Source organism: Talpa occidentalis, unplaced genomic scaffold (assembly GCF_014898055.3).
Source record: "Talpa occidentalis isolate TD23 unplaced genomic scaffold, MPIMG_talOcc4v2.1, whole genome shotgun sequence".
NCBI lineage: Eukaryota > Metazoa > Chordata > Mammalia > Eulipotyphla > Talpidae > Talpa > Talpa occidentalis.
The window spans coordinates 87106569-87133514 of NW_026555331.1; the positions used below are offsets into that span (position 1 = coordinate 87106569).

The following is a 26946-nucleotide window of genomic DNA, read 5'->3' on the forward strand; positions in this document are numbered from 1 at the left end:
CAACAGCTCTCCTCCTTCCCTCCAGCTCCTCCCCAGTGTGTGTGTGTTTAATGTTTTCAATGTCTGGCATCAACATGTTTGGGTGAGTAGAGAGATTTTAAAGCTTATTCACTAAACTGTCCTTTCTCATTTAATGGATGTTGATATTACAGGACAACTTTTTTAATACAGAGGGGCCTCAGGCCCACTTAAGTACCATCAGTTTCGTATTGTAAGATCATCACACTCAACAACAAAATGAAAATGTATTAAAGAAAATTCTTTTATATACATTTTACTATTTTAATTTTCATTATGATGTATTTAATAGCTTACAAATAGATTTAAAAAACCAACACATGAGCAACTACTCATTTCACTCAACAAGGAGGTAAAGCAGTGGGGGGGTATCCAGCATGATACACAAATGTGAAAATAACCAGGACCAAGTCTACTGACTGCTGGACACCTTCCATCACCAGCAATGAGGGAGATAAGCTACTGGAGGACCCTTAAAGAGCATTAAAATATTCTTTCTGTATCTATAATGATATACAATAGGAGCATGAGACTTTTTTTGCACTAGATTATACCTGGCTTGCACAGTTTCTGTTCTATCTAAAATAGGATCTCTTTTGCAGAGTTTGGGAAGACATTATGTTTGTTCCCAGTTCATCAGCATCTATAAGTTGATACCATCTAATGTCCCCAGTGTCTTTTTATATGGATTTAATATTCATAAATTTAGCATTCATATGCTACATCTTGGTTTAAAGAGTTCTGTAAGTTTTATAAGTATTAAAGAGTTGAGTTTAGTTCAGTGTACACCAGAGGTCACCTAGTGTGGCAGTTAAGGTGCCAAACTGACTAAAATCAAATAGCAGCCCTGTTACCTTGAGACCTTAGTCAAATTAGTTTATGTCCTATATGTGAAATATGAATAATACTTTTCTTATAGTATGGTTATGAGGATTAAATAAATTAATATATGTAAATTACATATCATTCATTAATTTGTTTTAACAATAACCCATTTCAATATTTGCCTCTCCGTGTTATAATCCTAATTTAAAATAAAATTAACCTAATCAGAAGACCATCTATTCTTCCTGTTTGCTTCTCCATCTTCAGTTCAATATTGTAATTCATGTGGCACACAGACCAGAACAAAATGAAAATTAACTGTGGTGTATTGGTTTTTTTCCAAAATAAATATTTACCAGGAAATCTGTGATAGTTAATTTTATGTGTCTCTGAGACTGGGCCAAGGAATACCTGGACAGCAGGTTAAACATTATAACTGGTTTATCTGTGAGGGTGTTTCTAGAAGAGATTAACATTTAAATGAATAATGTGGACAGGCCCATCCAAACTGTTAAGGCCCTGAATAGAATAGAGAATATAAAGGTAGAGAAGGTTAAAATTGCTCTTTGTCTGGGCTTCTCTGGTGGTGCAGGCAGTTGAGCGCCTCATTGTGAAGCTGTCCACAGCCTCTGCAGGGCAGATCGATCCTGGCCGGCCGGTGAGAATCCCACATGGCAAGACAGACCTCTCCTGTCTCACCTGCTGCTCCCCTCAGCAGTGTATTTCTCCAGTCTGCCTGTACTGTTCCCTGCTCTGTCTCTGGTGAATCCTCTCACCCTCCCATGCATTGGCCTGTACCCCGGTTCTTATATAAAAAATTGCTCTTTGTCTGACTGCTAAATTGGGACATAAATCTCCTGCCCTCTGCACTCCTGGTTCTCAGGCTTTCAGACATGGACTAGCATCTACAACATCAGCTCTCTGGCTCCCAGGCCCTCAAATTACAGCCCTACTTTTAATGTATCTCCTGCTTGCAGATGGTAGATTGTGGGACTTCTCAGCCACCATAATTGTATGAGCCAATACCACATAATAAAAGCTTTGGTAGAAAGATATGTAGATAGATAGATAGATCGATCCTACTTGTTCCGACTAATACAAAAACCAAGCATGAACAGCAACAATAAAATCATATAAAGACCTACATTTGCAGATGCAATCTGTTGACACACACAATAACTCTTCTTTCCTCACTGGGGATTTGATAACAGTGCTAGAGATGCCAGCCAGGAGTTCCCCTCCAGCATTACAGGTCATAGTTGAACAGCAGATATTGTGAGTTGGGACTGCTTCCAACCTGGGTAAACTATTTAGTTCTTTCCAGAATCTGCTTCCAAGGCTCTTCACCAGTTGAATTGATTAGTAATGAGTTTTATGAAGGATGGGATAAGGGATTTTTTTTCTTTCTTTCTTGAAATACATTTCTTACTGATACCTAGAGTTTCTTTGAATGCAATAAATAGAAACTTACTCAAGCCACATCAATTATACTAATATATGGGACACAAAGGGAAAAAATATATAGTGTGTATATATATGTATGTGTGTATATGTGTGTGTGTGTATATATATATATATATATATATATATATATACGTGTGTGTGTATATATATACATTCTGTCTATATAGAGAGGAGAGAAAGAGAGACAGTAAATACTGCTCAGATTCTAGGTAGCTGTAGCCAGAGAATAGTGGGTCTATCTTATTCACAAGATTTGAGTCGACCATAGCAAAACCTGTGGAGGCCTTCCTGCAGAGAAGGCACCCTAACCTGTCACCTGAACTGAGGTTATGTTGACCTTTTTGGCAAGAAGAGACTAGTCTATATCTATATACAGCAGGCTAGAATGGCAGACATAGAGAGTGGAGAGAGAACTGTGATACAACCATTGAGAGAGATTTATTTATTTTCCACAGACATTTTCCATCTCAGTCCAGAGATGCATAATTAAATTAATGTGATTTTTTTTTCACTGCATTGAAATTGAAGAGTATCCCCTGGGTATAAAGTAGGTTGCATTCAAGAACCCTTTGGATTTTCTCCTGGTTCAGGTCTGATAGTTAGAAACCATTATCTTATAGGCACATTTGTACCATTTTCCCATAATGTGTTATCATCTTACATCAGTCTACATGGAGCTTATTTTCCATTTTTCTGCCCACTCATATGACCAAGTTATTTCCTTTGACAGTTTATTCATATTGCTCTATGTTACTATACAGAGAGTTTTGCAGAAAATCTTATTCTAGCAAGTACTTTCAGATCACTTATGACAATGTTAATTAAGATCAATCTAGTACTAATTCCTAGGGTTTACAGGTCTTATACATAAGTCTTCTCTCAGTTTTTCCCTTACTCTTCCATCTCCTTCTTAGAGCAAATATTTCTTAAGTACCAACTATGTGTAAAAAAATATTCAAAGTTCTCAGGATATTTCACTGAACCAAATAGATTTAAAAAAAAAAAATTGGCTCTCAGAGTGTGGAAAGAGAGCCAATAACAAATAAACAAATGTATAATATGTCACATTGTTACAATGACAGGCATTGCTTTCCCCTTCATTTATTTTCACAATTTGAGTGAGTTCTTCAATGATACAGTATTTTTCCTTAAATCCACTGTATCCATCTCAGATTGGAAGAGAATAACTTTCTCACATTTTATGTTTCATTTTGAAAGAGAATAATGAATCAGCAAAAAGGAAATAGAATGTTCCCATTTTTTTCAGGAGAAAATGTTTAGAGTAAAATTAATTCATTGAACAAAAACTTGTGGAGTATCTACAGAACACATAAAAGAAGAAATTATAGCCCTTCCCTGAAATATTTTATAATTAAATTGAATAAAATTACTAACACCCAGGTAGTAGTAAAAGCAGATAGTGCCTACCTCATATATTTTAACTGTGTCATCATCAGCTCCAACCTCCAGCAGAATCATTGTGTGTGTGGAGGAGGAGGGATTCCTCCTTATTTCCTGAGTCATCCTTGTCTACTCCCTAGCAGCCATTACATTGACAGTGGACTTTACACATTGCTCTCAATAGAATCTTGACTTGGGCGTTGTATTTGAGTCCCTGATTTAAGTCTCTAGTGTTTTAGCCTACTTTTGGGGCATTGGTCCTTTTTTTTTAAGATTTTTATTTATTTATTTATACAAGAACCGGGGTACAGGCCAGATTTGCGGAAGGGTGAGAGGATTCACCAGAGACAGAGCAGGGAACAGAACAGGCAGACTCACTGAAATACACTGCTGAGGGGAGCAGCGGGTGAGACAGGAGAGGTCTGCAGCGCCATGCCAGATCCTCGCCAGCCGGCCGGGATCGAACCAGTGCCGCAGAGGCAGTGGACAGCTTCCCAGCGCTGCGCTCAACCGCCTGTGCCACCAGGGGAGATCCTCATTTGTCCTTTTATACATTAAGCAAACTTTATTTAGCATCTGCTTGTATCAGTCACCATGTCAGGTTCTGTGGATATTAAAGTAACAATGAAATTGCCTTTGCCCTTGAGGGGTTCAGAGTCTAATGAGGAAATGTACTCATAAATATCATATATGAGCAAGATCAATGCTCCAATGTATATGATGGAGTGCTTTGGGAATGGAAGACTAAGAAATCACTGCCATTGTCTGAAAGAACAGAGGTCACAGAGAAGAATTCACAAAGTGTTCTCATCCTGGCTGTTCTCAAAGAAAGAGTAAGAATTCTCTAAGTGCACAAGGAGGGAAGAATATGTCAAACCAAGGGAAACACAAAAGCAAAGGAATGGAGGTTTGCGAAAGAGCTCTTGAGCCAGCTTCTCAACAGAGAAATTAAAGGTTCTAATTTTGAATCTGAGTATGTTTTTTAAGACTTTTTTTTTGTTGTTTTTAAAGATTTTTTATTTATTTAACAAGAGCTGGTACAGGCCAGAGGCACGGGAGGGTGAGAGGATTCACCGGAAACAGAGTGGGGGAACAGAACAGGCAGACTGGCTGAAAAACTCTGCTGAGAGGAGCAGTGGGCAAGACAGGAGAGGTCTGCCGCACCATGTGGGTATCTCCTTGAGTGTTACCACTCTCTCTGTTAGCCCAAGGCACTAGTTCTACTTTGTTTCTCCTTTAAAAGATGCTGATTCTCTTGTATTTTTAAAATGATTTTATTAAGATAATCTTCATGCCAAAGAATTCACCCATTTAAAGTGTACAGTTCAAAGGTTTTTAAGAATATTTACAGTCAGTGGTGATGGTGCACAGGTGTCATGGGGAAGGAAATTCTATGGGGACTCAATCTGAGGGGGTGGGGGGAAGCAAATATTGTTTAAAAAATAAAAAAAAAAGAATATTTACAGTCATATAATCATTACCATAATCTAATTGCAGAACATATTCATCATCCCTCCCCAGATTCTTGTACCCACTGATAGTCATTCCTTATCTCCCTCCAACATACTCCTAGGCAACCACAGATTTAATTTCTCTCTCTAAAGATTTGATTGGGCCTCCCCTGGCGGCTCAGGCAGTTGAGCACCGTGCTGTGAGGCTGTCTGCAGCCTCTGCAGCGCCGGTTTGATCCTGGCCGGTGGGCGAGGGTCCCACATAGCACAGCAGGCCTCTCCTGTCTCACCCGCTGCTCCCCTCAGTGGTGTATTTCATCTGACTGGGGCTGCCTCTCTCCTACACAGAGGTTTCAATACTTGTGCTTTAGCCTAACTTATAGCTCTAAGTTTCTGTTCCATTTCTGTTACAAAGAAATATTAATCTTGCCTTTTATAGACATATGTAGCACACATACATGTACACACACACACAACTGCTTTGTTTGGAAAGTAGGAGAGCTTAAAGCATAAGCTCAGAATTTTGAGAGTTCCTTCTTAGGAGCCTATAGGTCTGGCATCCAAATCAAGGATCAGACAACTGTAGCCCATATACCAAATCTGGCCTGCTGGCTATTTCCATAAATAAAGCTTTATTGGAACATAGCCACATCCATTTCTTTCCATATTGCATGTGGCTGTTTTCACTACCAAAGCAGATTTGAGAAATTGAGACAAAGACTGCATAACCTGCAAAATCTAAAATTTTCAGTTTGGCCTTTCACAGAAAAAGATTATTGGCTCCTGCTCCAAACAACAGAGAACCTCTTCCTTTTTTTTTTAAAGTTTTATTTATTTATTTATTTATTTATTTATTTATTTATACAAGAACCGTGGTACAGGCCAGAGGTGGGGGAGGTTGAGAGGATTCACCAGAGACAGAGTGGGGAACAGAAAAGGCAAACTGACTGAAATACACAGCTGAAGGGAGCAGCAGGCGAGACAGGAGAAGTCTGCGATGCCATATCGATATCTCCCTTGCTAGCCAGGAATTAAACTTGTGCTGCAGAGGCTGTGGACAGCTTCACAGGGCTGTGCTCAACTGCCTGCACCACCGGGGAGGCCCTGAACCTCTTCTTTGTGTATCTTCTTCACATAGCTTAAACACCAGGTATATAATGACAACTCCCTGAATTTAGCCTTGGTTAGCTGTGTATATAAGTTTGGATATATATTAGATGCCTTAAACTTAACATGCTCAAAATTAAATCCCTGATATTTCCTCCAATTATCCCTCCTATTCTACATGAAAGGTTTTTGTCCATTAGTCTATTGTATGTCAGCAAATGGAAATCCTATCCTTCCCCTTGCTCAAGTCAAGAATCTTAAGGACAAAAAAAGCTTGCTCATCAAGAAATTTTTTTGAAGATATGTTTGTCTTTTTTTTTTTTTTCCCTATCACACTTTTCCATAAAAACCCTGAAAAATGTATACAGAATTTAGGAGGTAACAACAGAATAAGACCAGTTTCCCCATTGGGGGATTATTTGTGTCAGCTGTGAACCAAGTATCAGGAGAAGCAAGCCAACAAACATTGACCTTAATCTCATTGGGGAGTTTGGCTTTGGAGTACTTTCCATAACTCAGATTCAGAGAGTCTGCTATCTTTGCTGTGCCTGTTGATATTTTCTTATCTTTATGAGAAAAGGAAATATGCTACCCTTTTAGTAAAGGCATTTGGATTAAATGCTCAGAAGAAAACTGGCCTCACCTAGTAAACTCACCAGAACATAAAAGGATATGGAAGCAGATAATAAAACTAATGTGCTAATCAGTTGAATACTCAAAGTAGACCTTAAATCAAATAAAAGACAGGAAAGGATGTCTTATTTCAGAACTTTGAGACATACAGTGATGAGAAAACATTTTCTGAGCTTTGAATTGCTGAGGAGAAAACAGTGGTGAGAAATAACCCAACTGTAAAGAAATACCAGTGGCTCTTTCTAAACAGGAAATGTCATTTTTCTTCTTTCACAGTTGATGGAAGTTCTCAGATGGCAAGGGGCTAGGTATCTTTGACTTCCTCACTCACTAGTTGCATGCTCAATGTGAAGCTTGCCTTTTGGGTGTTGGCAATTCACCCCCTTAAGTCCTCCAATTGTGGGTATTCAGGCATAGGCAAAACTAGTAAGTAGATAAAGGTTTTCTCTGTCAAACATCCATCAACCTCAAATCCCCCTTGACCCTATGATAGGTGGGAAAGTCATGTACATCAATATGAAATCAGCTCATACTACTGTGTGTTAGCAATGTAATGCATTTTCGTGTCTAGGGATGAAGCATTTTCAAAGAGAGTGGGCAACATTTACATAATTATGAACATCACAGAAGGTGGATTCCTGTCTCAGTGTTCCTGAATGGTATACAAGTGCTTTGGGTTCAATGCCAATTTTGACATCCCTGAAAATGAAATAGCCTGCTTCGCCAGGGGGCCACAAATCAAGTCCAGTTTAGTGGGGGAAGAGTCCCTGTTGCACCTTTTAACTAGGAAGAACATCAAACTCTAATATCTTTCTATGTTAAAAAAAAAAAAAAAAAAGGCGAGATGTGAGCCTAATGAAAATGTCCCAGGAAGACACAGGGAATAGAGACTATCTCCCCACTCTGTCATTGCCTCCCACCAGCTCTGCCTACAGGCAAGTGCTGAAAGCAGAGTAGAAATCGAGGATGCTCAGAGAAAACCGTGGCCCAGCAGAATTGTTAAACTGCAAAAGTTCCTCGTTCTAGTAATGAGACAAATCAAGAAAGTGAGTCATTCTATAGGCTCTATATAGTGATGCTTTGAAAATGGGGCAAAGTTAAAAGAGCACTTTTCAAAATAAGGAACAATAACCAAATTTAATGTGTTGGACCACATTGAACAAACTAGCCCTAAAATATCACTGAAAAATGATTAGAAAAATTGGACTATAATGTCTATATCAGATGATGAAGGAATTAGTATTATTTTTGTTAGATGAGATCATTGTATTGGGAGCTATATAGGAGAAAATTCTTGTTTTGTTGATGATGTGTGTAAAGCATTAAGGGGTTGTACTAGTTTCCTAAGACTCCCATAACAAATATCCACAAACTTGGTAATATAAAACAACAGAAATGTATTTTCTCATGGCACTAGAGCCTAAAAGTCAGAAGTCAAGGTGTTGCCAGGACTGTTTTCTCTCCAGTGGCTTTAGGAGAGAGTTCTTCCTTGCTTCTTCTAGTCTGGTAACTCGATATTCTTTGGCTTGTGGATGTGTAAATCTTTCATTCCTACCTCTCGTGTTCCCCCTTATCTAAGTGTGCCTTCTTTTCTACTGCCTCAGTAAAATCTCCCTCTGCTTTTCATTTATAAATACACTTGTCATAGGATGTAGGAACCCCTGGTATAATCCAGGATAATCTCCTCATCCCAAGATCATTAATTACATCTGCAAAGAGTCTTTTTCCAAATAAGATAACATTCATTTTACCACACATGGTAATGTTCACAGGTTCTTGGGATTGGGCTGTGGTTGTAACTTTTTGGGGTCAACACTCAACCCACTAATGGGGTGAAGTATCATTATTGAAAATTTACATTGAAATGACTCACTATCTGAGAAACTTCCTTAAAGAGGATATACATATGGTCAACAGGCAGATGAAAAAAATGTCCATTCTCATTTATCATTAAGGAAATGCAAATCAAAACACAAATAGATACCCCCCTGTGAAAATGACCTATATCAATCATACCAGAAGCAACAAGTGTTGGTGAGGGTATGGAGAAGGAACACTTGCACACTGCTGTTGGGAAGGTAAATTTGTGCAACACTGTGGAAAACAGAATGGAGATTCCTCAAAAAATTGAAAACGCATCTACTATATGCTTCAGCAACTCCACTTCAAGGTATCAGAATTCAAAAGCACTAAGTCAAAATGACATGTGCACCTCTTTGTTCATTGCAGCACTATTTACAAAGTCAAGATATGAAAACAACCTAAGTGCCCACTGATGGATGATTGCATAAAGAAGATGCAGTATATATACACACTACTCAACTATTTAAAAAGTTGAAATTGCATTTGCATTAAGAGAAATAGTCAGATAGAGAAAGACAAATACCTGATGATTTCACTCAGAAATGAAATATAAAGAAACGGAGCAAACAGTCAAAACAAAAACAATAAAACCCCTTGAGTTCTGACAGAACTGAGGGGAGTTTATACCCTAATATATTATCTACTACAGAAAAGATTCTTTGCAGGTTTAGAAGGTTCACTGTTAGCTAAGAGAAACACTTTAGGAAGGAGACACAGGGGGCCTACAGAGTAGAGTGTGTGTGTGTGCATGTGTGTGTGTGCATGTGCGTGTGCATGTGCATGTGCGCAAGTCTCAGAGTAAGAAGCAGAAAGAAAATAAGGTAGTTGCACAGAAGCAGAGGACAAAACTAGGCGAAAGAGTGAGACAGTTACTGCGGAGACAGGAAGATTTAAAAACAAGGCAGTTCTTGTATGCATAAATAAATAAAAAATAAAAGGTTGACAAGCCTATAGACTTGTCAATCCACTAACAGCCATTGCTCAGCCCCTGATTCTTTGCCATCCACTGAAGAAGTTAGGCGAATTCCCAAAGTACCTATTATATCTAGGAAGGTAATTCAATGCTAAGTGACTATGACTCAACCTAAATGGAAATGTGATTTCTTAGGACTCTATCCATGCTAAAACACTTATTTAAGAGCAACTCTCTCTGCTTCATGAGAAGATTGCTACTTGTGGAGTGTTGGAGGAGGCTCAGGTGTGATCATGCAATTAGGGAACCCCATTGTTCCAGGCAGGAGTGGAGCTAGCCCCTCTCCGGTGCAGTGCTGCGGCTACCGCCTTCTCCTCCCACATCCCAGGGTGTCAGTGCATCTCTAGGCAATTCACACTTCATATTTAGGGTGTTATTTCTTTTTTAGTTCAAGAGCATAAAGACTTTTACCTCCCTCACTTCTCACTTAGCATCATACTTTGTCTCAACCTCTTGCAGTCACCAAACATGTGCAAGACCAGAAACAAAAGAAATAAAGAATTAAACTGAACAAACTAAACTTAACAAATCTTAAATATAAAACCAGCAAGAGAAAAGGGGCTGAAATGTCATGGAGATCTGCAGCAACCTAAAAACATCCAGATACCTGTTGAAACAGATTATGTGGAACCCCTCTGTCATATTATTACTCTCTACTTCCTCACTAAGTGAATTAACATGGTAAACAAAACAAGTCTCAAAGTTCGGTCCTAAGCTGCAAGGCTGAAACCCTTTGTACAAATAGTGCCACTACAACTATAATGTGACAAAAAAATCATCGGCAATATGCCCAACATTTCTAACAAACTTCCAGGTGATGCCAATGCTATTGGACCACAAGTCACATTTTAATTATACAAATCTTGGTTGTCAAGTTTGGTGATACACTGTATTTAACTGAAGAGTGTAAAATAAGATTGATGCCCAGAGATTCTTAATTGTTCTTGAGTATGACCTAACATCAGAATTTTTAAAAGTTCCCTGGTGCTTCTAACCTTCAGTAAAGTTAGAGAATCCATAGTATTGAGACTGTTGATTTTATTGAGGACCAAATGCTTACTTAACTGCTTCATCTAATACTGAGTAACTACTGGCTAATGTCAGAATTTTCTGGTGAACTTTTAAATAACAACACTGGACCACCCTTACAAGTCCAGATTTAATAGGTTTAAGGAAGGGCCCAGATATTGGAATATTTCAGATCTCAGTTGCTGCTTTTGTAATTCCACATTAAGAACCACTATTGAGGCCTCCCCTGGTGGCGCAGCGGATGAGCGCTGGGTTGCGAGGCTGCCCGCAGCCTCTGCAGCGCCAGTTCGAATCCCGGCCACCGGCGAGGGTCCCACAAAAAAAAAAAAAAAAGAAAAGAAAAAAAAAGAACCACTATTGCAGATATTGCAAGAAGAAGTAGAGAACATCTTTAGTTGTCAAAAGAGGAACTAATATATAGATTAAAGGGAGAAAAATATGATGGCTATGAAAAAACATATATCATACAGAAACTATTTGCTTTGATATGTTGTAACAATAAATCTAGTTTTTCAGTAGACAATAGTAGGGATTACAGTGAAGAATGGGGTTGGGTCAGCACATTCATCTATAAACCCTCCTTTATTCTGCTTGTTTGCAGAGTTTAAAACAGCACAACGTTGGGCACCCCTAGTGGCCCAAGGGGTTCAGTGTCAGCACTATGAAGCTGTCCACAGCCACTGCAGCATGAGCTCGATCCCCGGCTGACCAGGGAGCTAACCGACATGGCGCATCAGACCTCTCCTGTCTCACCTGCTGCTCCTCTCAGCAGTGTATTTCAGTCAATTCACCTGTTCTGTTCCCCACTCTGTCTCTGGTGAATCCTCTCACTCCCCTACCCCCATGCCTCTGGCCTGCACCCTAGCTCTTGTATGCATAAATAAATACATCTTGGGCCTCCCTGGTGGCGCAGCGGTTGAGCGCTGGGTTGCGAAGCTGTCCTAAGCCTCTTCAGCGCCGGTTCGATCCCTGGCTGCTCCCCAGCCACCAGAGTAGGGTCCCACATGGCGCGCAGACCTCTCTTGCCGCCCACTGCTCCCCTCAGCAGTGTACTTCAGTCTGCCTGCTCTGCTCCCCGCTCTGGCTCTGGGGAATTCTCTCACCCTCCCGCACTTCTGACTGTACCCAGTGCTTATATAAATAAATAAATAAAAAATAAATCTTTAAAAAAAAAAGCAGACAGTCCTTTAAAAAAATAAATAAATACATCTTTAAAAATAAATAAATAAATCAGCACAATGTTATGAACATTGTAGATGTAAGGTCATATTCAATGGCCAATCAGATAAGTAAGAATCCATGGAGCATCTTCTCTGTTTCTCCAATAAGAAGTTCTTTTGTGCTCCTAGGAGGAGAATTTGTGGCACCACAGAATGACAAAGTGCAGGGGTTGCTCAAGGAATAAAGATTAGAACCAAGTATGAACTTTTGGCCTTGGTCATCTCTGAAAGGTGCTAAGAAAAGTCTTGATCAAAATCATCTTCAAACAGGTCGACTGAGGTGGGAGTGCAAACTGGTCCAACCACTATGGAAAGCTGTCCGGAGGTTCCTCAGTCTACTAAAAATGGAGAGGGAGGAAGGAAGTAGCACAGGGGACTGATGATGGTACACAGGTGCACTGGTGAAGGAAATTTTATGGGGACTACATTGGGGGGGCGGTGGGAAGAAAGGCAAACATTGTTTAAAAATGAAATGAACAATGATGTAAAAAACATTAAAAATATGGCTAAGTAGGGCTCATTTAAAACTCAGTTTGAAAATAATACCTCATGAGGATAATTAAAATTAACAAATTATGATGTGGTGGCCAACCATAGCCTCAAATGCAGTGACTGCTAACTTGCTGTTCATTAGTGATGGTTAGCTGTGGTCTCTGTGATTGGGTTGCTAGAGGAGAAGTTTGGAAGCTCTGGGAGTATGATAATAGATCAAGAAGAGGAAGCTTGTTGAGTTGGGGAAGAGTTTAACAAATATAGCAAATAGAGACAGCCCAGGGTGCACATCTGGAATCAGAGTAAGGATTAGCCAGAGTGATGAGATGGAAGAAATGATAAAGAAAGGAGGAGAGTGTTTGGCTCTAGCCGGAATCACTAGCCCATGCCACATTCACAGTCGAACAACTAGACTGAGGGTAGCCATAGGAGAGACATCTCTTTCATCTAAAGCAGAAGTACATTATCCAGCACTTAAACTGGGAGTGAACAGGGCTCCTCATTATGAGTTACTAAGAGCTCAGCATCTTGAAATTAAATTGAAAATATCAAGCACATGATCTATTAGCAGGAAAACAAAGTTAAATAAAGGGAAATATAAGCAGAAAAACAGGACTTGCAAGGAGTGAGAAACATCTCAAAGAAAAACAATTTATACAATGAAAGTTCTAAATAAACATATTAAAAGAAACCAGATGACACATTGCTTATGTTGCCTTCAGGTTGCGAAATGAAGATTATGAAAACTTGAGATATACCATTTAATAGCTTGAGAGCTAAATTGAGAAGAGCATTCTATTTCTGATCAGGGATAAGGGAAACGTGTGTCAATCAGCATATGAGGATAAAGAATACACTGAAACAGCCAGAAAAGACATGTGAGTAATGCCACTGACATTTAAAAACCTTCCTTTTCTATGTTTTCGTACACCCTGGTGACCTCATGGTTTTCTGACACAAGTAGTAGTCAGTCCCGCTCCACATCAGATCATTTCCTCTGTAGCACTCACCTAGGGACTGTGGAGAGTAAGGGAAAGTAGCTAACTATAGCCTTATACTTTGCTTCTGAGTCACAATCAGAATTTTGAATCATCTGTTACTTGCGTATTTTTTGTTTTCTTTTTACTCCTCCATCCCACTCATATAGTACCTGTGTCAGTTGCAAGTAGGCACGCATCCTCTGCTGAGTCAGATGAAGAAATAAAGATCCTTCTCATCTTTCTAACATGTAGTACATTCTAGGTGGACATTAACTTGAGCAATGGACCAGTCGAGAAAATCTCTAAATCCCACAGCAACCAGTCACAGAGTAAAACACAGACGAGTGAGGCCTCCACCCACCTCCAGTTCTGAAATCTCCATTTTGTGGCCTCTTTCACTAACCACATTTCTTCAAACTTAATCAGAGCTAACCCTTCTTTAATTAGACTGGAAAAAACTGCTTGAGCACTGGAAACAAGACCCAGAAATAATCCAGGGAGGTTGTGAACAGCTGATTCTGATCTCCTGTGGTAATGGAGACATACATATGCTAACACACATATACACAGAGATGCTAAACATCATAGGTTATACATGCTACTTGCTTAATCTGTTTAATTGATGAGCAAACATTCCTGAGAGAACAGGAAGGATTTCTTCCCCATTACTAACTGCACTGACAAGGTCTTGGGGTAACCACCAATCAGTCACCATATCTTGTGGTTTTCTCCCATGGAGCTATCCAACATGGTGCAAATTCTGGCTGCGCACGCCACTGATGTTACTCACAATGAATCCATTGCCATGATCTTTCCTGTGCCAAGTCTTTTCATTTTCAGAGTTTTACATGATCATCAGTAATCAGGAGTTATAAGCTCTAATTTTAACTTTTCATAGGTACTGTTGTCTAGCTTAGGACACACACCTTGTGTTATAACTCTTCAAGTTCAGACTTTTCTAGATGGTAGGTTCATGATACAATGCCAACAGTCTGTTGAAATGAGTCTATCTAATTTGATTTTTGAAACTAGTATTTAGAAATAGTTGATTTTTATGAAAAGACACTAATTCTTTTGAATGAAAAAGAATTAGGGAAAAATTAAAATTAAAAAATGTGTAACTACAAAGGAAAACACCCATTATACCACTACTTAGAGAGAAGGCTTATTATCCTTTTGAAGTTTACTTTTTTTCTAGAATACTGCAATCAAATTATTTACTTTTTTTCCAATATAAGTGAGAAATCAGTCTAATGTCATTTATGAAATATTCCTTGTTCCTCTGACTGATTTGAACTGTCACTTTCAGCAAATCAGAGGAACTTTTTATCATATTAAAATGGTTGAAATGTCACTTTAATTATATAGAAAAGGTTGTAAGAAGGAACAATTTCCACTCCCTCACCTCTCATTCTAATTGAAATCCCATACTCAACAACCTCACCAAGATTGCTATTTTCCAGCTAGGCAATGACCTCTATTTGTTATCTTATTTGAACTCTTAGCAGCATTTATCACAGTTGACTATCCTCCTTGAAATGTTTGCTCCTTTTGGTTTCAATGCCTGACTGTTTTTCCTGCAGACCCCCTCAATACCTCTTTCCTTGCTGTCACTCTTCTGACTACCCTTCAAATATCAGAGTATCTAGTTTACGTTTCTGGACTCCTTTGCTTCTCTAACTCTCACGTGTGCAGCGGCTTGAAATATCATCCGTATACGGTATTGCCCAGATGGATCGCCCAGTCTGGAGTCAAACTTCTCATCGGGACACCAGGTTTCTATGTTCCATTGCCTACTTGTTATCTCCTCACAAAGTCCAGCAGTTGTCTAAAACTTGATAGATTTGAAACTTGATTCCATATACTAAGCCCATCTTAGGGATACATTCAGCCTTCCCAATATCCTTTACCCAGTTCCTTTAGCACATAATTAGGAATTACTCTCGATTCCTTTTTCTTCCATGTCCCAATTCAGTGCAACTGACTTTTCTGCCAGAGCATACTCTAATCATTCAGTTCTTTGCAGCGTCACTACTGCCACCTAATCAGCTACCTTCATCTCTCCTCCATTATCTCTACAGGTTATTTAATGGGTTACCTGCTTCAACGCTGGCATCTTTGCAAACCATTTTACAAATAGAAACCAGAATTATCTTTATAAATTACAAGTCAGACTCTCACTCCGCCTCTGAAAAATCTCCCAATATTTTCCTATACTTAAAATTCACAGCGAAATAAGCCAGAAAGAAAAAGAAAAATACCGGATGGTCTCACTCATAGCAGGAATTTAGAAAACCTAAATAAGGGACCAGGAAAAAGACTAATTATAATAAAGTAAAAATCAAAATCAACAAGCAACTATAAACCAGAGACACACGGAGGCGGGGGAGGAAGAGAGGAGAGATTAGGGTCAAAATTGTATGGGGAATATAACCAAGATGAAAATGCATACATTGTGCAAAAATGAAAAATGATGTAAAATATATAAAATAAAATAAAACATAAAATTCAAACTACTTATCTTGGGTGGCACATACTGTAAGATCTAGCTCCTGGCAAACTCACACTGTACTATTGACTCCTTGTTGACTCTGCTCCGTGCACATTGGCCTGTTTTCTGCTTCCAAACATACCAAGTCGGATAGCTTTGAGGGGCATATTCCCTTATTGTGAAAGGTTCTTTCCCTCAAATTACACAAGGCTCACTCCTTCTAGCCATTCATTTATCAGTTTAAATATCTCCTCCTCAAGTCACTATTATAGCACTCTACTTGAATTATAATTTTTTCTTCTTTAGTTTTGGTGTATTTGTATATTGCTTACTGCTCACACCAGACTATGAAAAGAAATATAACCTTGTCTACCATATTCATTGTTGTATCCTCAGTGACTAGTGGTTAGGACATTGTTTTTGAATTTTTAAATGTACCACAGAACAGAATTTTATCTATACTTCTGTACATTTCTGGATTTTCTTTTCTAATGTAATAACCTATCTCTTCTTTTACCAAACAAGCAGACCAGAAATGAAACACAATTTAAATAACTATAGTTGTCATATACTTTGTAATATATAGGGAGAGTGAAAGTTTTCCCTTCTTATTCTCATTACTCTATACTTGCATGGATGGTCTCACCTTTTTATTCTACAAATGATCTGGTAACATAATTTACATTAATTTATTCATTTTTCAGCACAAAGATTCTGTATCTCTCATTAAGTCTTAGCTACTTTATATTTATCTTGCTATTGTGAATGCTTATTTCTTACACCAGAAGTCGTCATACATTTAAGTTACAACCCGGTCTTTAAAAGTATTTGAGTTTGTGCTTTTGATAAAGAAAGCAAATACTTTTTCTGTATTTATTTTCTCTATATTATTTGTACTGAACTCTATTATTACTTTAGCAGATCTTTAATTCCCTCTTTAGTTTTCTGGGTAGAATATAATATTCTCTGCAAATAATAATTTGTTTTTCTGTTTTCTGACTCAAACTCTTTATTCCCTTTCCCTTCCCCCCATCTGGCTGCATTTAGTAAAACTACCATAACAGTGTTAGTATCCTTGCCTCATACATGTGTGAATGCCTCTAGTCTCTCTATTGATCATGTTGTTAAAAGCTAATTTCAGAGAGAACAATAACATAACTTTCTCTCTTAGTTTTAAATGTTTTAAAAGCAGGTATGGGTTCTGAATGTTATCACATGCCCTTTCCACACTGAGATGTGTGCATCAGTTTCTTCCAATAATCTATTGGCATAAAAGGCAAAATAGGTGGTGATAAGGGTGTGACTCTGAAGCCAGGTTATCTGAATTTGAGCCTGGGCCTTCCCTTACTCATTGTGTGACTTAGCGCAAGTTACTTACTATTCCAGTACTTTAATTCCCTCACTGGTAAAAGGAATAAAGTAGGGGACCCACCTAATTTATCATTGTGAGAATTGAGTAAATATTTAAGCAGATATTAGAATATAACAAGTGCCATATGTTTGTACTTGCTTTTCAATCCTATCTTGTCATGCCTTCTTAATACACTGCTGAGATTTCTCGTGTATTTTTAAAACTAGTAATGATCTCCATTTTCTTTTGTGTGTGTGTTATTTGATTTTTTGTCAGTTTTGGTTTCAAAACTATATGGTCTTTTGAAAGTGAATTTATTAATAAGTTTTTCCATTTCCCCTTATGTTCTGAAACAATTAAAAAGAACAGGAGGTAATGTCTTCTTCAGAAGTTTAAAAAACTTGTTCTAAACTTCCAATCAGCTTTTCTTAAAAACAAATTTTTTTAAACTTCAATTTTTTTCTATAGTTATCAAACTCTACTTCTTAAAATAATTTTGATAATGTATGCTTTCCTGAAAAAAATATTTTTATGTAGTATTCTCTCCTTTAAAAATATCTGTGTTGACCAATGGAACCGAACAGAGAGCCCAGAAATAAAGCCGCACTTATCTGAGCAAATAATCTTTGACAAAGGAGCAAAGAATATGCAATGGAACACGGACAGTTTGTTCAGTAAATGGTGCTGGGAAAACTGGACCACCACATGCGAAAAAATGAAACTAGACCACTACCTCTCACCGTGCACAAAAATCAACTCAAAATGGATAAAAGAACTGGACATAAGACCTGAAACCATAAAATATATAGAAGAAAATATAGGTAAAACACTACAAGACATACATCTCAGAAACATCTTTAAAGATTCATCACCCAATGATAGTGCAGTGATAGTGAAGGCCAAGGTAAACACCTGGGATTACTTCAAACTGAAAAGCTTCTGCACAGCAAAAGAGACATTAACCAAAACAGAGAGACACCCCACTGATTGGGAAAAAATCTTTGCACTCCATCCAACTGATAAGGGACTGATCACATTGATATACAAGGAACTCACATGGCTCAACAAAAACAAAATAAACAATCCAGTCAAGAAATGGGCAGAAGGGGCCTCCCCTGTGACGCAGCAGTTGAGCGCTGGGTTGCGAAGCTGCCCGCAACCTCTGCAGTGCCGGTTCAATCCTCCGCTGCTCCCCAGCCACTGGAGGAGGGTCCCGCATGGCGCGCAGACCTCTCCTGCGGCCCGCTGCTCCCGTCAGCAGTGTAATTCGGTCCTTCTGCCTGCTCTGGTGAATTCTCTCACCCTCCCTCGCTTCTGGCTATACCCAGTGCTTGTATAAATAAATAAATAAATCTTTAAAAAAAAAAAAAAAAAGAAATGGGCAGAAGAACTCAAAAGACATTTCTCCAAAGAGGAAATGCAAATGGCCAACAGGCATATGAAAAAATGTTCAATATCCCTGATAATCAGGGAAATGCAAATCAAAACCACACTAAGATACCACCTTACACCAGTAAGAATGGCACATATCAAAAAAACAAGCAACAACAAATGTTGGCTAGGATGTGGTGAAAAAGGAACTCTCTTACATTGCTGGTGGGAGTGCAAACTGATCCAACCACTGTGGAAAGCATCTGGAGGTTCCTCAGTCTACTAAAAATGGAGCTACCATACGATCCGGCACTTCCACTACAAGGGATCTACCCAAAGGACACAAAAACACTGATTCTAAAGAGTATCTGTATGCCTATGTTTAATTGCAGCACTATTTACAATAGGTAAAACCTGGAAACAACCCAAATGCTCAAAAATAGATGACTGGATCAAGAAGATGTGGTATATATACACAGTGGAATATTACTCAGCAATCAAAAAGATAAACTCATGCCATTCTCAGCAATGTGGATGGAGCTAGAAGGAATTATGCTCAGTGAAATAAGCTAGAAGGAAAAAGTAAAATATTGGATGATTTCATTTGTAGCAGGAATATAGGGGAACCAAATAAGACATCAGTGTAAAAAAAGTAATAACAGTACAAAACACAACAAAGCAAAAACAGACATTTATAAACCGGAGACATCCTGCAGGGGATTAGGAGGGAGAGGGGTGAGAGGGAGGGAGGGAGGAGCACAGGGGACTGTGGTCATGGTGCATGGGTGCCTTGGAGAAGGAAATTCTATGGGACTCAATCTGAGGGGGTGGGGGAAGCAAATATTGTCTAAAAAATGTAAAAACTGATAAACGTTAAAATTAAAAAAATCTAAAAAATAATAATAAATATCTGTGTTATATTCACCATAATATTGATATTTCCATTCTCATGCATCATTTTGGCTGTTTTTATTCTCTTTTTCTCTCTGATTAAATTAGTTGGCGATCACCCCACTCCAAACAACCAAATCTCAGTTCTAGGTTCACCCTACCATCTTTCTATTCTCTGATCCTTTTAAAGCTTTGTTTTTTTAATATTGAAAGTACTGAATTCTATGGACTTTTCTCTGAATATAGGATACATTTCTTTATTGTTATCTTTTCCAGTTCTTTATAAAAGATACATTGCTTTAGATCCAATATGTGCATATACAAAAATATTCTATATCTTTCCTAATTAAGAAGAAAATTTCTCCTTTGGAAAAAAATTAGCATGTCTTTACACCTATTTCCTATTCACTTCCTATTTTATACAGACTGTTGACTTAAATGTTCAGGTTTTATATTATATACTTTCTATTTTAAGTGACCAGCACCAGGCCTTTTATAATAAAACTTCCCTGTTCTTGAGCTCTTAATTTTTCTTCATTTTTATTAAGGTTTGAATAGCTCTCAAGACTTTTTTTTCAAAATTCATGGGTGGTATATTTTCTAAGATCCTGAATATGAAAAAGCTCTTTCCATTTCCTTCATATAGGAAGGACAGTCATGATAAGAATAAAAATCTAAGTCAAAATATCTTAACTTCAGGACTCTAAATTTGCACCAGTAAGTGCCGAACACATGGACCTATTAACATTTAAACCAACTGAAATTAAAATTTAGTTACTAGTCACATTTCAAGGGCTCAATAGTTATATGCAGTTAGTGGCTACCATGTAGTATAACCCAGATAAAAAATATTTCCATCATCACTTCTGTTGGACAGCACTAAGCCTAAGTACTGATCTACTGTCTTCTGGAGTTCAGAGGCCAAGTACACTTGTCATTTATTTCTTTATAGAATAATTTTTTTAACCTAGGGTTGATGGGAATTAAAATGTTTAGATAATTATGTATATTTCATCTTATAATATCAATTTACATATGGAAAATATTCTTAGTGCAGAAATATGTTCTTCAACTATGTCTTTAAAATTCCTTTTTTCTGCCAGCTATTCTGGTTCCTTTCTTTGTTTGGTTTTCTGTTTTTTGTCTTCTTTTCTCATCGCATTTTCACCTACTTTTCATTTTATCTTCCCAGGAAATGTTCTTGAGTGTATCTTTCATATCACACACACACACACACACACATAACACACGAGTTAATTTCCTGTTTGCCAACTTATATATTTTTCTGAATACTGTGTTTTTAGTTCTTACAACTCTTTCTCATTATATTCATCTGCTGTTCATCTTATTCTGCTGCCTCTTTCTCTTAATCTTTTTTCTCTTAATTACTTTTATCTACTGTTTTGTAAAGGTCATTTTGTTTACTTGTCTTTTACTAGTCATTCCAAACAATTTCTTAAAATTGTTTCTAAGATCCTACAGTTGATCATCTTCAGTGATAAGCAGTCTCTGTTTTCCCAAGTCCTCAGCATTATGTTTTCTTTCCTGTGGTTTGTCCTACCTTCTCATGAAATCTAATCTTTCCCCCTTCGTTATCCTTAAATAAGGCAAGGATAACAATGTGCTTACATTTGGCAATAAAGGATTGCCTTTTGCTCATATTCAGCAGGAAGTCTGAGTGATAACATCCACTGCCCAGAGTCCCATCTTTACCCCTGACCTCTGTGTTGTGATATCACCTCCTAGGATACAATAAGCCACTTGCCACAACCTCTTACTGGTTCACTCCTTTATATGATATAGAAAGGTATAAGGCAGCTGGGACAATGCTCAGAAAGACTCCAGAAGCATCAAATATGTGGTGAAAATACAGTTCTACAACTCCTGGTTGACACAAACTCTGCTTTTCTAGGTTATGATCTGCTCTCATGAGGCAAAGTTTGGAATCACATTGGTCAGAAAAGGTTAGTTATGTTGACCAAGTTCTATCAGCCTTGTAGATTTCAGAACCTAAGCTAAATTCTGGTATAGTTTCTGAGACTTGGTTTTCAGTGTTGCTATTTTTCTGTTTTTCTGTGTCTTCATAGGCATTCAAGGGGGAAGTAGGAAGAGGTTACCTCAAGACAGCTGGATACCAGTATTTTTTTACATATACACTTAGATTTTATTATGTTTGTATATAATTATTTTAATAACATTGAAGTATAATTATATTAAAAGAAAAAATATAATCATTCATTATCCCACCCCACAGAGATAACTATTAAGGCTCTGTGTCACATATTCTGGTTTTTCTTAATGTTGTCTTTATGCTTTTATCACACAAGTGTTAGAATATAAAAGAACAATCCTCTGTTCAAAAAATAGACAACTGGGGCCTCCCCTGGTGGCGCAGGTGGTTGAGCGCCGCGCTGTGAAGCTGTCTGCAGCCTCTGCACCGCCAGTTCGATCCCAGCCAGCCGGCGAGGATACCACATGGCGTGGCAGACCTCTCTTGTCTCTCCCACTGCTCCCCTCAGCAGTGTATTTCGTCAGTCTGCTTGTTCGGCTCCCCGCTCTGTCTCTGGTGAATACTCTCACCCTCCCGCGTCCCTGGCCTGTACCCCGGTTCTTGTATAAAATAAATAAATGAATCTTTAAAAAAAATTGACAACTGGTTCTAGACATAAATTCATTCAATAATCAATCCATTAATTAACCTTTAAGCACCTATTATTACTCAAACTTTGGCAGTACCATGTCAGATGTAGAGGATGCAGAGATTGAAAATCTGAGGGGTTTGTCTCTCAGAATGTTTAAGGTCTGGGAGGGAAAACTAGCAGGTCTGGCAGGAAAGACAGTAAATACCGTATGATGAGATATGCGTAATACTTTAAAGGAAAACAGGAAAGAGGACACAGCTCCCAGGCACAACAGGTTGGGGAGGTAAAACTTGGACTATGTCTTTAAAAATGAATAATTGGTCCTCAAATGGACAAGTCAGGAATTGGGGATAGGGTGAAAAGGAAGTACATTCCAAGCAAAGAGAATAGCTTGTAGAAAGCAAAAAAGAGAGACCAGAGCAAGCATAAGGAACTGCAAATAATTTAACATAACTAGAGTACAGAGTACAAGCCCCATGTTAAAGATTAAGCTTACATGCCATGTACAGAAGTTCAATTTTCAATCTTTAAGCCACATGGAGACACTGAATGAACTTAAATGGAATAACCTCCTCAGATGTGCATTTTTTAAAAAGATTTATTTATTTATTTATTTATACAAGCACTGGGTACAGTCAGAAGCGTGGAAGGGTGAGAGAATTCACCAGAGCCAGAGCAGGGAGCAGAACAGGCAGATTGACGAAGTACACTGCTGAGGGGAGCAGCGGGCGGCAAGAGAGGTCTGCACGCCATGTGGGACCCTCACCCAGTGGCCGGGGACCAAACCCACGCTGCAGAGGCTGCGGGCAGCTTCCCAACCCAGCGCTCAACAGCTGTGCCACCGGGGAGGCCCAGATGTGCATTTTTAAAGGACCACTCCAGATGGATTAAAGGTAGGTAGGAATGAGTGACTAAGAAAGGGACTAAAGAACTGCTTTAGTAGTTCAAATGCAAGATGATGAAGGTCTGAATAAGGAAAATGAAGGTAGCATCTTCTCAGGTTAGTGGAATGCATCTTTCATGGATAGAGATGATGCTACATCTACCTTCCACAAGAAGAAAACAGATTCTGCGAATATTCCACCATGTATAGGTTCTTTCACATATTAGAATGTTTCACTGATACATAATCTCCTGGTCATTCTTTACTGTCCCAAGGATATATCCCTCTCTATACATTTGATGATCCCCCACCTCTACGATGTCCTTTATTGTCTACATAGGAACCATCAAACTACAGATCTTTTTTTTTTTAGATTTATTTATTCATGCATACAAGAACTGGGGTACAGGCCAGATGCGCAGGAGGGTGAGAGGATTCACCAGAGACAGAGTTGGGAACAGAATAGGCAGACTGAAGAAATGCACTGCTGAGGGGAGCAGCGGGCGAATCAGGAAAGGTCTGCTGCGCCATGTGGGATTCTTGCTGGCGGGCCGGTATCAAACCTGTGCTGCAGAGGCCACAGACAGCTTCACAGCACTGTGCTCAAACACCTGCGCCACCAGGGGAGGTTCAAACTACAGATCTTAAATCAAATCTGGCCTAAGTCTCCTTTTGTAAAATTTTGTCAGAACACAGCCCAGACCATTCATATACCTATTTGTCTTTGGATGCCTTTGTACTGCGATGGCAGAGTTGAGTAGTTGCAACAGAAAGCATATGTGGCCCGCAAAGCCTAAAAGATTTACTCTCTGACCCTTTATGGGAAAAGTTTGCTGAACTCTCTATTCTAGACTTATTCAAGCTGTGATTATCCCTAAAAACCCAGTTCTGAGTTTCTCTTCATTCCCTAGACCACAATAACTTGTCTCCTTCCTCTGATTATTGCCTGGGCCACAATTATTTTAGTTTCTTGTATTACATATTGTCTTAAGTTTCTTCTCTTCCTGTTAACATAGATTTTTTTTTGTAGCACCAATTACACATGTAAACTTTTATTAAATCACTGATTACATATGCCAAAAAGCACTTGCTGGCTGCCTACAATATTCAAGGCACAGATCTAAGTACATGGGGAATAACTCTGGATTCCTCATTGCTGTTGTTTACCCACTCCCACCTCCACCTCCACTCCTATCCTCTCCCCAGGTAATATGGGAAATACTACTTTGGGATATTTGCATACAGTGGTGGTATATACTTTGGAGACAGCTGTGTAGATGAAAGACATCATTGGAACTCCATCTAAGAAGCCCATGATTTATCTCTTCTTTTATTCACTGCGTCTAAGAAGGTAAATTAGCAGATATCTGTAAAGGGCTAAAGCTCACTCACACATCATTAATCTTTAAAATAGTAATCTCTTAGGCTAACTCTTTAAACTTAGGCATTGAAAGTAGTTTTGATAGCTGGATATTGTTAGCAACCTCATATTCAGCATTGAGAAAAGCTTCAAAAGTGTGCAGATAGTCTAAGTACATGTATTTTATGGTGTAAATACGGAGACATTTTCCAAAAAGCTATATATTTGAATGTCTCATGTGATCTCCAGAACTCCCCCCTCAACCTCTTTCCCACCCAAGTCTTCATTCCCAAGCTGTCTCAGTCAAGTTTGCTTATGGACTGGATGTGAACTCCATTAAGGCTTTAAAGACACTATCACTACATGCTCTCTTCGTTTGTGAGACAATATTGCATTGTAGTAAAGAATGCACGATCTGGAGTCAAACCAAGTTCTAAAACTAAGGCTCATCTTCTCAATAACTTGCCCAGGTCCTTAATGTCTGTCATTTTTCCTCATCTGTAAATGGGAATAAAAATGGGACCATCTCAGAGGGTGAATGTGAGGAGTTCATGAAATGGTACAGGTTAGGTTTTTAGAACAGTGCTTGAAAAGAGTATAAGTTATCAATAAGTACTAGTTATTGTTGTTATTATTATGTTATGGGACAAGTACTTTCTTTCTAAATATATTCATTGAATGTTTAGTCATATATGATTTCTTTCAGACACAGATTTGATGACTACTTGAAATAATGTTAGTGATCTGGGGTAATAAATTTCTCAGCAGTGAGACCACGACACTTTCTTTTTTGTGGGGTGGGGGGTAGGTAATGCTCTAGAAAATAGGAATAAGAGCTCTTACCTTGAAATTAGTTGAATACAACAGCCTCTCATAGGGACTGGAACACTATTTGGTTATAAATAATAAAAAAGATTAAAGACAAGGAAAAATAACCTTCCAATACTGACATCACATCCCTTGAATACAGTGCAATTGTTTTTCTTTTCTTTTGAATAAAATAACAAGCATTATGTTAATATATCCAAAGACAACCTGGAATGTGCAATCCGTGCGGGAACGGAATTGCAAATGTTTGATCAGGATAGCAGGAAGCACATATTCTGCCACTCCACTCCCAAAATAGAAAGCCTATTTAGCACTTTGTAAAACACGCTAAATGAAGTTTGCTCTCTCCTGCAGATAGAGATTTTACTTCATTTTGTGCCAGTGAAATTTTTGAAAATTGCATGAGGAGAGAGCAATTTTTGGCACTTTGGCTAGGAGTACAAAATGTTAGCAAATGGTGCTGAAAGGATCTTAAGTGTAATGTTGGAATAATATTCACACAACAGTGGCTGCATCTTCATTTTTAACCTATTTACATATTCACAGGAAAAAAATGCTTAGCAGTTATTTGTCTAAAGGGGCCTATTTAGGGGAAAAATGGCATTCACATTTTTTGAATGCATTAGTTAAGAAGGTTGCTGTGAATAACAATTCATAAAGAAAAATGTCACAAAGAATGTGGAAAGACAGAGGTGGGAGAATTCTGGACATCACTGTTAACTATGGACACAGAAGGAAAAGAAAGAAGGCAAGGGAGAACCATATCCTGAAATTTTTCATAGAGTAAAAGACATTATATAGAGTAAAAGAACACTGAAAACAACTGAACGACACTGAGTCAAAATTTCCAGTGTTCTAATGTGGCTGTCTCAATTTGTGGCCACTTCCTTAGTACAGACTCTCTCTACAATGGAAGTAGCTAATCTACCTACATAAAAAATATTTAATTCATAGCATATATAACAAATATCGTCTATGTCCATGGCACAGCAGCAGAAACTGACATATTCGTAGACATCTCTATTTCTTGTTCACAAAGAACTTACAATAAAAGTACAGATTGTGATGTTAATGAAACATTGAATTGACATCTAGAAGGCATAGAGATATACCAGCCTCTGGCACTAATTGGCTTCTCCAAAGGCAGATGATGAAATTTTGGGAATCTACACGTGAAAGGAAGGTGAAGCAGGATTGAACAGAAGTCAAATTGTAATTTTTTTCTTTTTTTTTTTTTTTGCAGGTCAATTTTTTTGTGGACAATTGCAGGTTCAACTACAATTCAGGACTGACAAATCTTGGTCCATCGAGCAGGGGACACTGACGGTTAGATTAGCCCTTAGAGCTCTGTCATGTTGATCCAAAATGGTGAGTCTTTATACTCCTGCCTGGATCAGTCACCGGATGTGGACCATTCAGGAAGGGTGTGTCCTCTAGCAAGATGGCTGTCTGCCACTGAGGTGGACCCTTCAGGAGCTAAGAACTGAAGACTCTGCTGATGACCCTCCTTGCTGTTAGAAAGCACTCATTTTAGAAGGCAGCTGTGAATAGTGCAGCTTCTTGTCTACCTAATTCATTTGTAAAGATTTTTGGGAGCTTCTGATTAAAACACCCACTAATGAAGGTAAATGGAAATTTAGCAAAGACATACAGCATTAAACTCCTGAGGAGCT

At 38.4% G+C, this 26946-nt stretch overlaps 1 long non-coding RNA gene across 1 annotated transcript; it reads left to right on the plus strand.

Moving 5' to 3' along the window:
- Positions 1-26946, plus strand: LOC119246352 (uncharacterized). The gene is made up of 3 exons (XR_005125499.2): positions 1-82; positions 13199-13354; positions 26517-26946. It is a non-coding gene; the product is annotated as an uncharacterized LOC119246352 (long non-coding RNA).